Raw genomic sequence first — 14,570 nt, forward strand, 5'->3', positions numbered from 1 at the left:
GACTCCGATTACCGCTCCGATTGTGTCATACAGTCACGTGACTCAGTAAGTCATGCGTAAAGGAGAGACAGAGTCCATTTTTCATTTCATTTCAATATGAATATACTATTTAATTTCATCAATAATAAAATACAACGGGTACTACTAATAACTGAATGATTGCTATACTGTTGTTCGATGGCAATGGCAGCGGTGCCGGATACAAGTAAAATGTTCAGCGTCGCGGTGTTTCATACATATATTCAGGGTTACCATCGACCTGGACCCAAAAATAAGGACAGCCGAAAATATAGATTAGCATCAAAAAGCGTTTTCGTACATACTTTGTATTTATACGAGCCGTGGCATATCACATTCCATCCCATACTTTTCACCAAAAAACAATCTGCTCCAGCAACTCCTTGTTATTAGAAAGTGCTTCCTGGATCTCACGACAGCTCAGGTCTAGGTTTACCTTTACTCGGGGCCGAAACAGCACTACGTCAGCCCCCTCCAAAAAAAACGTGGGTTTTGCCCCCCTCCCCCTAGGGTGATAAACCTAACTTCTTCGCCTCGTTAGAGGCGTCAACCAAGATGGAAAAAGGCCGTACACCAGGTTTAGTCAAAATCATTTTTGAGCGTATGGAGCAAAAACTCCAGTAACAATGCTTGTAGTCTTGGTCCTGGCCGAAAAAACTTATTTGCAATGTTGGAATCGGGGAATATTTCTTTGAACAATTGCGATGTGCAATCGTTGGTAAGGAACGATTGCTGGTGTTTGACGGTATGGAATGTCCAGGTACCATCTGCAGCAGCTGCCTTTCAGTCTGTAGTCGTTGATGCTGATCGACACTTGTGGAAAAATTATTCATCGACTGGTTTAAATTAATCATCATGACACACTTCTTGTGTTTTGGGGTATCAATGTGAGTTGAAACTGCAGTCTTTCCTATAGCCTCCAGATTAATGTCACAATTGCAGATATTGCTATGTGCGAAACACTCGCCATTCAAGCTACCTTTGAATTCTCTCTCATAATCGCCACGAAAAACGTTTTTACGCCTGTTCATTTAAACTAATCAGATTTAGTCTTATTTGTAGGTAAAACTCAGGGATATCTAGACATCCCTGGTAAAACTATATGCACAAGTGCAATATAATTTAGAAACATTTATCAATGATTTATAGCTTTACTACTTTTAACCAATATGTCGACTGCACTGCGCCTTTTTCACTACGCAATAAATCATCATCATCATTGGTTTATTAGCAATTTTATCAGTTCAATACACCACAAAAAATGCGATACAATGAAAAGAAAGGAAGATGTCGAAGCGACTAGGAGTTGTCTATATGGAATCGGACACCCACCTTGGCCTAGGCGATGTAAAGAGGAGGCATGCACACTGAATGAAAGTAAAGAAGATAGTATAGAAAAGGAAGCGATAAGAAATAGGGCGGCATGTCATGGGAAGCGAGATCGATAGGTTAGTCGTGGTCCGGTAATCTTGAGGATGGACTGTATTTATTTAGTAGTAATTGCTTGTATTTCGACTTGAATGTGGACATGCTCGTCGACCGCCTGATGGCCGGCGGGATACTGTTCCACACATCAGGTCCGGCATACTTAATAGAGCGATGATCTTTTCGGTCGATCATATGATATTTGGACGACGTGGAAGCGCGTGTGTTGTAGGCTACTTGTGCGCTCATGCTGCCTTCCCAACAGTTTGAGCTTATTCTGATGTAAACCAAACAGCGGGAACCTGGTACTGCTGTTTACTACTAAAATGACGTTCTCTGCGATAGCTTGGTACAGACGAAACTGCTATACCACCACTCACTGCCCCAGCTATCTCACCACTTAGAAGTGAAATCTTGTGGTGTGTAGCCTACGTCACGAGAGTTCCTTTCATTTATGATGTCATGAAATCTCGACGAAAAAGCATAATTTTATAATATTATGCAACACATATACCAGAAGAAAACGATCGAAGTTCTGTAGCGGTTGAAAATAAGACAAAATAAGGACGCAAGTCGAAAATAAGGACATTTCTTAGAAATAAGGACAGTCGAGTTTTCTAAGACGTGGCCCTTCAAAATAAGGACAAATCTTAGAAATAAGGACGGTATGGCAACCCTGCATATATTGGTATTACAAATTTCTTCAGTAAGTTCGGCAGGAAAATAATACGATCACCTTTTTAATTTATCGCAATCTTTTGGTATGTTGATCTGATAATTTGTTTATAATAAACTGGAAAGAGAAACAAGCGATTAACTGTAAGAACATTCAAGAAAGTAACACTAACATCAAGGAGTAACGTGAGTATCGTAGGTATGTAAAGTCAGATCAGAGCAAACCTCAAGAAAGCGAGTCGTCAGTCAAGTATTGGTACAGCACGACCATAATATCTGATCATCAACCTATTTGCTTCAAGCCCGGCACCACCGTCGGCTACAACCTTGGTTAGTTATATCAGTAATAATATTACTAATAAAACACTGCAGCCTGATGAAAAATCTATAGCTTCGGGTCAATAACCATACCGATCAAATCACTATAGAATGTAAACGTGGAATGGCAACGACTGATTTTGCAGCTTCGTTCCGCTTCGCTGAAGCTTTACTCGGACTTATTTTACGGCAGCAACTGTAGGATTTATTGCAATCCAAAAGTCGTCTTCCAGAGCGCAGAATTAACTGAATCTGATATTGATCGAAAGCTACTGTCACATTGACTCCGAAAATGTAAATGAAAATATGATGAGGCACTGAACCGCTTAGAATTCGCCCTCCAAGTCTGAGTTATCGGCATTGTCCGAACAATCGAAGAGTCGCAATGAGTCATCGTTTTGCGGTCATCCGATTGTTCTGAACAATGCAGATTTTAGATGTTGAGGGTGATTTTTCATCTAAGTACGGGGCCTGACCGTATTTTGATTGATAATTTTGGAATTAGTTCGACAGTAGCTTTCGATCGAGGCCAGATTCAGTAAATTCTGAGCTCTGGAAGACAACTTTTGGATTGCCAGAAATCCCACCGTAGCTGCCGCAAAATAAGTCTGAGTAAAGCTTCAGCGAAGCGGAACGGAGCTGCAAAATCGGTCGTAGCCATTACACGTATACATTCTATAAAATCACATTTTGCGAGGCTTTTCGCATTCCTTCCCAATTGATATCCGGTATGAATGTTTGACACCGCATAAAATTCGTTCGGAATGACTGCTGATATACATGTGAGCTCATAGACACATCATATGAGCATGAGCCCACATCTTATAACATTCCTTGATGATGTATGGACGTGCACACAACATGGCGGATTCTCGATGTCAGATCTCAGCCAATAATATGTGTCAGCCAAATATTGTATATACCTATGCACAATGTTGTGTGTCATTCAGCGCTGTGAATTTACAGTGTATATCTATCCGTAGGTTAGTTATCTATAGACTGACACCGGACATTGCATCGACCCGAAGATATTTCCGATATACTTGCTAGCTGATGATTTGATGTTTTTTTTTTTCAAGCATCAGTTCAGAGTGCGTAGAAAGACACAGCGTTGCGGAGAAACAAAATATTTGCTAACAAGGCCATGTCATATAGCATGTATAGTATAATATGCCTCTTGAATGTGAGGAAGGAAACAAATCAAAATGGCTCAGAACGATGAAGTATGAAAGTATGCCCATTGCCCATTGCTCATTTAGTACACATTTTGTAGAATGCCGCTCTTAAAAACGAATTTTATGGCAACTCAAAAGTAATCAATTGAACACTTGCTGAACACCTGCGACCCGAGGATAAAAGTGGTCTCTTCCGTTAAAAAGCGTCAAGTCTGGATGACATGCGGCCCGCGTCATTGTTTTTTTTTTCATTTAGCTCATGTACAGGTAAATTTTGATTCTGGCGGTGGTTGTATTATTTTTACCCGCTCAACACGCACATCCCCACCATTCTAATGTCAGTGTCCGATCTTCCTCGCTTCCTCGATTGGCCCTTGATCGAGTCTCCTTCTTGTAAATACACATTCGGGCCGGTGATAACTAAACGAAAGGGAAAATGACCGTGATGTTGAGGTGTGACCGATGATTTTCACCCTTTTCTAGTCACACCCATCATAATCGCATACTGAAGAGCTCTGTGACGCAGGTTCATGACCTTCTTTTGTTTCTTATTTTATTCAGCATCTTGTCAAATATTCACAATCTATCGTCATTTCACACCATACCTACATTGTTTAGTGATTTCTGAGAAACCAACTTGCAGCACGGTCCATGCATACATCAGTGTTGGGATGACTCGAGTCCGACTCGAGTCACCTTTTTCGCATGACTTGACTTGACTCGAGTCACTTTGCTAAAATGACTTGACTTGACTCAACGTCTCAAAAATGTGGATTGACTCGTGACTCGGAGCAAAATTCACCAGTCAATTTCGAGTCATCAAGAAATCGATATCGCTAAAAATCATTGTATCTTGCATATGTTCCGATTGTACGCGAAACGGTGGTGTAGCCCATGAGAGCGACCAATCATTCAATAATCGTGCGTTTTATTGATCCTCCATTGTTCTCTCACAAATGAATTGATCCAAACGAAGGTTATTTATAACCAGGGTTGCCATACCGTCCTTATTTCTAAGATTTGTCCTTATTTTGAAGCGCCACGTCTTAGAAAACTCAACTGTCCTTATTTCTAAGCTATGTCCTTATTTTCGACTTGCGTCCTTATTTTGTCTTATTTTCAGCCGCAACAAAACTTCGATCGTTTTCCGCTGGTATCTGTGTTGAATAATATTCTAAAATTATGTAAAATGAGCAGGCATAAAAACGTTTTTCGTGACGATCATGAGAGATAATTCAAAGGTATCTAACGAAGCTTGAAGGGCGAGTGTTTCGCACATTGCAATATCTGCAATTGTGACGTTAACCAGGAGGTCATAGGAAAGACCGCTGTTTCAACTCACATTGATTCCCCTAAACACAAGAAGTGTGTCATAATGATTAATCGGAGCCAGTCGATGAATAATTTTTCCACTAGTCGATCAGCACCAACTACCACAGACTACAAGGCAGCTGCTGCTGAGGGTACCTGGGCATTCCATACTGTCAAACACCAGCAATCATTCCTAACCAACGATTTCACATCGCAATTGTTCAAAGCAATACTCCAGGATTCCAACATCGCAAATAAGTTTTTTCGGCCAGGACCATGACTACAAGCATTGTTACTGGTGTTCTTGCGCAGTGGTGACCTTACGATTAGGGGGGCCCTAGGCGAAACTTCCGGGGGGGGGGGCTTATCTACATTACCGCAACTTCTGGGAGGCTGCGCCCCCCAGACCCCCCTTACTAATGTTGAACGAAGCTTTTATTGTTGTACACCTCGTATGCGCTGTTCTGGTAGTACATTGTCTGTATACCATGATAAAACTGTAACCATATTAAATAATTATAATGCCATGCCAAAGTACTCTTTGAAAACAAGTGGCTCAAGTAAACTATAGTGCGTGTCGAGACCCACCTATTTAGAAGAATTATGGGATGTAGCATAACATAATAGTATACCAAGGCAACTGCACGCCAAATAGACCATATAAAAATAAATCCAGAAAGCTGTCGGCTGACATTAGTAATAAGCCAGCACACCACGTCAAGGTTTCAGCCAGGTGCTGGATTGAGCCTATCTTTTTTCTACCAAGAAGATTTTGTTGTATGATTAGGCATAGAGCAAAATGTGCGGCAACGTGGTACAACACCAGTAATACCACAGGAGCACATCAGCACTGGTATAACCTGTGAAGAGCTAGTTCCACGATCAGTAAGAATGTAGCTTTCAATACAACATTCATTGTAATATAATATTTCTTGCACTCGAATTTTCGGGTGCCACTTTTCAAGAGTTAACGGCACACCAAAGGGATTTAAACAGATTAAAAAGCAAAACCAAAAAGGCAAAGTATGATGCAACAATTAAAATCACAAACCATGACATTCACATTGTAACAATGGCAACAACAACAAACTTTGAAGTATACGGACATACGGTACTGTAGTAGCAGCGCAATTTGTAAATAAACTGTTACACACACGAAACAACACTCACTAATGAGAAATTGGTAAGATATGGAGAAAATCTTTTTGTCTGTAAGAACTTGCCTGGTTGGATTAAACCTAAAAAGACACAAATAGCATAGACAAAAGACCACTACAATCAAATACCATATACTTATTTGAAAGCACTGTTACATCATTCAAGTCATAAGGCATTATAGTTGTTGGGAAAACAGCATCATCCTCAATTTCTGCAGAACATTCCTGAGCTGACATTGATTGTTAAAATATTTGTGTAGCAGTTCAAAATTTGCACTGTCATTTCTCTCTGAATCTGAACCACTTCCTTTTCTGAGATTCTGACTTACATTTAGCATGTACTCGCGGCATTGTAGCAGATACTTGACTAGAGTACGGTAATTAGGAGATACTGATGCAACAAATTACAACATAACTTTTAAATGAGTGAACAAACTCATCGTAGCTAATGAAGTGTACGGTTGTCAACTGACGAGTGCGCCTTACTTAATATTCTGTTTACCGGGTCATATTTATATTGAGTATGTAGAGAACGTAGCGTTGTCGGATAACCTGCTAGAGCCGTAAGCCTGAGTCCAACGTAGGTTGTGACTTACGTAAATACTTAACTAGCAGTGGCGAACGCCTGGCCCTGCGTTAGTTCTTGATCTGACAGCTCAACGATGCATGCGACGACAATTGCCTCAGATAGATGTATTGGTCGAATGAATATGAACAGTAGTAGCGTATGAGTCCCATGTGGAATATCGGAATGTGTGCGTTTATATATGGCGCGATACAAGAAGAAGGGCGTGGTCACGTGATATACAGCGTGGTACAATGTGAGTGATTTAATGGCGTGTTTTATATTACAGGGTGTATGAACCGTAAGAGGGCGCAGGGCGTTCCACATCGTCCTCTAAGAGCTAATTATAGCGACAATCCCAATATATAGGAAAGTGGATATCATGATATTCACATGAATGAATGCGATAACAGCAATCGAAAGATGAAATAATGTATTGATGCAATATTTATACACCGTGGTAGCAATGAAACGGTATGAGTTAGTGAATGAACTAACACGTTATGGGTTGGATTGAATGTAACCTAATCAAAATGAAAAGGACAGTGAATTGCGTATCTGAGGCAAAATTTTGTATTTTATTAGAAGGACAATACCGGACGAAAAATAAATGTGCGGAAAGGAAGCGGCATCGCATTATGTACGCAGTGTCCGTTATATCGTAAAAACAACATCCCGATTGGAGACCGAACTAAAATGCCGGGCAGATTTGGGTACATGTATGGAGTATGGCGATATGCAATCGTATGGTCAATTGGATAGGTAACGGCAATAATTGCAATATAACAAGTGTATAATAATGTGTATTTTGGGAATACCGTATTCTTAAAGTGTGATAGCCGAAAACGTGGTTCAAGATACCATTGCATTACGGCATTAGGGTTAAGAAAAAGGCAATTGTATTATTGCTTTAATAAAATGAAAGAGAAAAAGGGAAACGGATGGCGAGCACCGACAAAGGGATTCAAATTTCCGCCAATCGATCTAATATAGGGCAACAACCGGCACTGTGTTCTCAATACTTATCCACTGGGACGAAGGGATAATCAGTGTGGGAAGAATCCGGTAACCCTATTTACGAACGAAAATAGGACAACCAGATGTGTGTTTATTGTATGCTGCTAGAAATGCCATGACGATAACAGCTGCGGGAGCGATTATCACATGATACGATACGGAAGCGGAGAAAATTATACAAAATTAAGTAGCAAGTATATTGAAATGTAGGGAAAAAGAAACACCGAATATGTTCCAAGAAATGGCTGTCAATCAAAATCCATTCCGGGTATAGGATGGTTCCCGCGATAATCGGTCGTGCAAGAGAAATGTGCTTTCCACGTGCAATGGCCGAGAAAATAATATAATAATACCCCAGCAAAGGGACATATATAGAAAAGGTCCATGAATCATAATATTTCAAGTATTACGAAATTCGCTGCGTTGTAAAATGCGAATGTGTCTTATGCAAAGACCGAACAATGATTATAACAGCTTTGCCATGTGGCTGCGAAAGTAAAATCAGTTCGTCCGCTGTGTATGACAGCGAGAGCTATATAAATTAGCCTTGGGATCGCGAAAATGCCGGTTAAGCGGTAAAGTTAGTGCTCCTTGATATATTTTATAAGGCCACTTTGTCCAGAGTTACTCTGCCGCGGAATTCTGGTATATTTGGTACGTACGCGAACAACGAAAAATTCGCGTTGTGCTTCACGATTACGACGGGTTTAATCGTACCAAAGCGCGATAGGAGTAGCTGATGTCGTACAGTACATGGTACATGTATTCCCCGAGTAGTGAGGCCTTTATGGGTCGCGCAGCAAAAATAGTGTACCAGTTCCTAGTGTCCGGCGTATATTTTACCGGAGCGGCGAGTGAATAGTCCTTGTATGAGCATGAGCATGTCGGCATTCGGCGATCCCCGGCGGAGTGATACGTTTTTTCGAATATACGAATCTAAAACGAGACGAAAGCAGTCTTTGCGAAAAAAAATATGCATTTAATACCAAGCCTACACACGAAATAACAGAACGTGTAAAATCAGGCAAATGCAATACGATAAGGAAGCCTTAAGTAGCCGCGACCAGATATGTTTTGGTTGGGAATACCAATTGTATCTGAAAATGTCTCGTGACGCGCTAGCGTGACGTAAAGAACACGTGCATTGCGTAATAAGAAATACTATAATGCGGCTGGGACATGAAAATCATACCGGAGATTCCGGGTATTTTGACAAACTCGAAGGTTTTGATATTTGTGACAACAATTATTCGAGTGAACAAAGAAGAGACATTGCGCGTAGAATATGTCGTGTCATGTAATAATGAATATTATTCCCGGACGCGCAGTGCTTAATATGCTTATACGAAGGCGTTGAAGCGTTATATATAATGTTATGAGTAGCGTCAATTAAGAGACAAGTAATACGACCTCTTGGTGATAACGGTACGTCGTCGCTACTTTGTAACAGGGTTGAATATAGTTCCCAATCTAGAAGTCGATAGAAGTTATGCCGGATATTCCGGGTGTGTTGACAAGCTCAAAAGCGTATAGTGTTGAAATATTGTCATGTTAATGTGAATGAAATTGAAGCGTGTAACGCGGGGACATTGGTGCTGTGATTATAACGAAGTCGCAGCGTGAAAATAAGGATAATAGATGTCCATAATATTGATAATTGCTTCAATTGTAGCTAAAAATATGTGTGTCAGAAGCAATCAAATTAAACAATCTGAGTGCAGCTAACACGCAGTTAAGTCGAGAAAGTTCCCAAAGCGATGTATACTGTATGCATAGTATACCACAAATCCACACATATCGCAGGATTTGTGCGCCATATGCTATCCAGATATATAAATAATTCTCCGGAGATGGACGTGGACCGGTAAACACGTCGGCGACAGTGTGCCCGAGCTAGCGATTAAGGCTCGTGCGTCAAAATAAAACGTATATATATCATATACATTGACTGTAACGCCATTGTAAATGCGGTCTCTCGGTAGATACAAAAAATGATCCAGACGTGGTGTGAACATCAGTACATATCTCGTAAATATCGCGAGTCTGGGCGCTGGAGACACGAGTTCAATCACAGCACTAAGAAATGACCGAACGCTTGATCAGGGCGGTCGTTCATGGCCAGTGCATGCAATCCCGTGGTCAACGCTCGAGAACAGGCTCGGATATACCCGGGTCGAAATAAGCACCTTGGAACACAAGCACAAACCGAAACAATTCTCGATTTTCCAAGTTGTAGGAGTAGCATATAAACGGGGCAATGTCCGTGATCAAATATCACGGGGTGTTTAAATGATATTACTGCGTCCGAATGGCATTGCAGGTGAAATATATATGTATCGCATGTGACTAGGTTGACGGTATCGCGGGTAAAAGGACATAGTATTGCGGAAAAAAAATTCCAGCGTGTTAAAGCGCCCTTATTTAGGTAAAGGTAAATAGAAGTAAGCGAATATGTTAAAGACCTAGTATAAAGCTGTGTCCGTGAATTTATCACATTCCATGAATAGGGAATTTGGTAAGGACATAATGTACGCGCTAATCGCATTTGCGCGGAAAATAGTGTGAAGTTGTTGAACGTTATGGAAATTAATGAGCGGTGCGTAATATATAAGAACGAACCGAAATTCAACAGACTGTTGGTAAAATTCCGAGTTTTGTATGTTAATATGCAACAACGAATGTTGAAGGTATCGAATCAACTGGCATAAAATGTCTCGGATATTACAAAAGTGGAAAATAACTTCCGTATTCATATAAATCCAAGCTCAATGTTGATGTAAGTTAAGGTGAATAACGATACTTAACGATATGTTCAAGTAACGCTGTAATGTAATTAAAATGATATCACCATTGTGGTAGAAATATATCAAGTAAGCAGGATGATTAGAACGCGTTTAACTTTGATGTTTATTTCGCGTTAAGGAGAATGTATGAGTTCAATTTTTTTTATCTGCGCTGCACAGAAAGAATGGTAATGCTATATTGAAATGAGTAGTTAAAAACCAAAGTTTAGACCTTGGTTTAGACACCGATAATAACCACAGACATTAGCTTTAAATAGCGTTTAAATCTGCGGAACAAAATGACTGAAGATGTTTCGTTGTGAATCTATTGTTTATCGAAACAGACACACGCGTACGGCAAGGAATTAAGAACTAACTAGCGCTTAGGTAACGCAGAGCAAATTAAAAATGGTTCCTAACCGATAATGAGGTCATATACGAACCAGATTGTGAGGGTGCGTTAGAACAGTTGAAATTACTGTTATAAATTGAGAATGGATCAGAACGACATAACGAGATAATGCACGTTTGTTTGCAAATGACAGTTGAGCATTATGACTGTTGAAATTAGCAGCGGACAATCTAAGCGCGAATCCCAAAAGCACGCGGGGAATAAATCTCCAAAGCAATTGATGGAGTAGGGATCCCATAAGTCCGTATTTGGATTAATATGCAATTCGATTGATTGTTAATAAATGTATAGTCCGAGTATATAGACTTATAGAGTACTCGAAAGTTAAAATGAAGAAGATATTACTGGTCAATAACAAGGGGGCAACCAGTAATATCGAGGCATTGCGGACTTATGTCAAAGTCATGAATCCGAAACAAAATGGTGGAATAACGAATCATACGAACGTGGATTTTACATCACAGCCGTAAACGCGCTTATGTCGGCGGACGGCGTTCATAAGTAAACTCTGCACTTCAAATATGCGGTTAGAGCGCGGAAATTTCGAGGTATCGTCGAAGTAGTGAATCGAATGTTGGTTTCGAACGTTAGGAAAATTATATTGATTTACTAAGACCAGAAACATGGCCGGATCGTTGCTACGTATTGCAGCGGCAGATATATAAACCATAGTACATGTAGCGAGCAATAACACACGAATTAAATGGAACTGTAAATGCAAAACTGCTTTCGTTCGACAATTCGTATATGCAAAAAACTGTACCGTAAGGTTTGGGAGTCCGAGTGTGGTTTCTGGAGTGTCCATAGTGGTTGACGAACTAAATCCGATATTGAGGCGGCGATGCGTCTTTCGTTGAAGCCGAAATCATCTCACGAGATGCACCATGTAGAGAACGTAGCGTTGTCGGATAACCTGCTAGAGCCGTAAGCCTGAGTCCAACGTAGGTTGTGACTTACGTAAATACTTAACTAGCAGTGGCGAACGCCTGGCCCTGCGTTAGTTCTTGATCTGACAGCTCAACGATGCATGCGACGACAATTGCCTCAGATAGATGTATTGGTCGAATGAATATGAACAGTAGTAGCGTATGAGTCCCATGTGGAATATCTGAATGTGCGCGTTTATATATGGCGCGATACAAGAAGAAGGGCGTGGTCACGTGATATACAGCGTGGTACAATGTGAGTGATTTAATGGCGCGTTTTATATTACAGGGTGTATGAACCGTAAGAGGGCGCAGGGCGTTCCACAACTGGTAGCCCATTTGAAGAATGTAATGATCAAAATTGTCTTATGCAACACCTGATCTTAGGGCAAATCTTGGTTGCAGTCAAATCCGTAGAAACTTGCATTTATTTTTCACTAAAGTTACACTAAAAAGGTACATTTATGGATAAGTTCCTTGAAATTATTAAGGTATGAGATACTCGAATCGATGCGTATCCAAGGCACTGTCGCAAAACTCAGTGTTAGCGCCTTCGACAAAATCAATTGCCTGAAAAAATTGACGCAAGTGGTAATATAATTTACGGCGGTCTAGCCTCAATGTACGTCAAATCTGAAATGACCTCAATTTCAAACCACAGTGAAATAATCAAGCGATCTATTTACATATAGTAGCCTACCAAATATTTCCAGTAAAAAGTGAGTTGCATGAAAAATCGAAAAGCTCTAAAAATTGCTTGAAAAATGAAAAGTTGCAATTTAAGATTCCTGCAAACAGCTTAAAACACCATACTACATAACCTTTGAGTATTTAGGAAGCTGCCAGACAAGAAATGAACAAATCATGACAACCCTGAGAATGGATTTCCATTCAGAAAAGGCTTAATTCACAACAAATATGTTGAGTCATGAGAATGGCTCAGTAAACAAGAATATATAGGCTATAATAGCCTACAGCCCTACATGCTTTCATTGGCTTTTCAAATGACTATTTCCTTTGATATTTTGGATATTCAGGCTCAGTGCGGACTCGCTTCATTAGAAATTAACATACCATATGAAAGCTGACATCAAGAGCTAGCAAGTAGAATCTCACACAAACATATACTGGAAAATTTCGATACACTGAATTATACACTGCTGCCACTAGGAAGTATATATTAAATAATAATCCAATACATGTTATAATATGACCTCATTGACATAAAATAGAACTGCTGCCACTAGGAAGTATATATTCAATAATAATCCAATACATGTTATAATATGACCTCATTGACGTAAAATAGAAGTAAGCTCTTTTAACAAGCACAGAAATTCAATTATCGAACACCGTTTATAGTACCATATTCTACATCGGTTGGGGCCTGCATGTATTTTCACGGTTATTCGCAAAATGATTACGAAAATTCACATAAATGTGGGAGGGGGGCCCTCATGAATTCAAAGTAAGCTCTTTTAGCGGGTGCAGAAATTTAATGATAGACTGTTAACGGTACCATATTCGACATCGGTAAATATATTTTCACGGTTATTCGCAAAATGACAGTGGCGGCTCGTCCTATAGGGCAACTGGGGCATTGCCCCACCTAAAATTCTGTTCAATAACAATTTAACCATTTATAGACGCACAGCGCTCAATATATATCGAGATCACAGCGAAACCCGCGTTCTTCTTGTGCTTCCGCTTGCAAATGCCCATACATAGCGAAGTCTCCGCGAAAATCGAATTCTCTTCTGTGTTTTCGCTTTGTGAATGCCTAGCCGGGGCTTGCCCCGGTAGCGCTCATAACAAGCTTTCACTATCTATTCTCTCAAAGCTGCGCACAATTAAGAAACGTTGCTTTACTCTCTCCTATTCGTAAAATGGCCGAGAAACCGGGGCAAATATGCTTGCTCGCCCCTAAGGTGTGATGTAACAATCGTATCTATATCTGAACTCGGATACCGTGATATGCGTTGAGTCGACCGTTGCTGGCACAGGTCGATTTTGATGGTGTTTCACACCATGATAATTCTTGAAACTTGGTATGTCAGGTCGTGATGGTGGTATTTACCACTGTCCTAAGTTTCAGGGTTTCTACTCAAAGTTTAGGGTAGTAATTCCGTTTCCAAAGTCGAGTGTGTGCTGATCGGTCATGTATCGCAAACATATTTCACGCAAAGCCGGTATTGGTCTCCATTGATTTTAACGATGCTCCTTAGCTAGATCCGTCATGAACTTTTACATGGTATGTCTTGATTTTAGTATCGAACGCTGTGCCAAGTCTCAAGGTTGACACTCAATGATTAGGGCAGCAATTTCGTTATTAAGTTCGAGTATGGTAGAGATGTGCGCTGATCTGACACTTAGCCTACCTAACGCATGGCGGATTTCACGCAAAAGCCGGTGTATCTGTGTTCCATACTGAGATAGGTGATGAGATGATGATATCATGAAACAGTTTACTAACATCCTCGGTTTGCATTCAAATATTTAGTTTTATTTTATATTCTCCAATGTCAATTTCACCGTGGAATGGTGGCCTTCGGGCCATTTGCTCACAATTACAACCCCTGTCAAGCGCGATAGCTGTTTCGTTTTCGATGGCGGCTAACAGCTGATCGCTTGATCAGCCGATTCCTCAGTAAATATTACGCAAAATTCGGCGTTGATCTGTTCGTATTAATTTTGACAGTGTACCATACCGAAAACGGTCATGAGGCTATACTTCTCGATGATTTCATGTAACAGTGTACCAAGTTTTCGGCTATCATCCACGTATTTA

General features: G+C 40.4%; 1 protein-coding gene and 2 long non-coding RNA genes across 4 annotated transcripts in view; 1 reads left to right on the forward strand and 2 right to left on the reverse strand.

The window, feature by feature from the left end:
• LOC145457024 (uncharacterized) overlaps window positions 1-10,597 on the forward strand; it is a 193,845-nt gene extending 183,248 nt beyond the window's left edge. The window contains exon 4 of the long non-coding RNA XR_013920759.1: window positions 10,222-10,597. This is a non-coding gene — a long non-coding RNA (uncharacterized LOC145457024). The remainder of the gene's footprint in view (window positions 1-10,221) is intronic.
• Window positions 1-14,570, reverse strand: part of LOC145457025 (uncharacterized) — a 335,179-nt gene that overhangs the window by 188,152 nt on the left and 132,457 nt on the right. The window lies entirely within an intron of this gene.
• LOC145457021 (uncharacterized) overlaps window positions 1-14,570 on the reverse strand; it is a 438,806-nt gene that overhangs the window by 102,163 nt on the left and 322,073 nt on the right. The window lies entirely within an intron of this gene.

The sequence above is a fragment of the Botryllus schlosseri genome, chromosome 15 (assembly GCF_051294905.1).
Source record: "Botryllus schlosseri isolate E-star chromosome 15, Bs_hap1, whole genome shotgun sequence".
NCBI classification, from domain to species: Eukaryota; Metazoa; Chordata; class Ascidiacea; order Stolidobranchia; family Styelidae; genus Botryllus; species Botryllus schlosseri.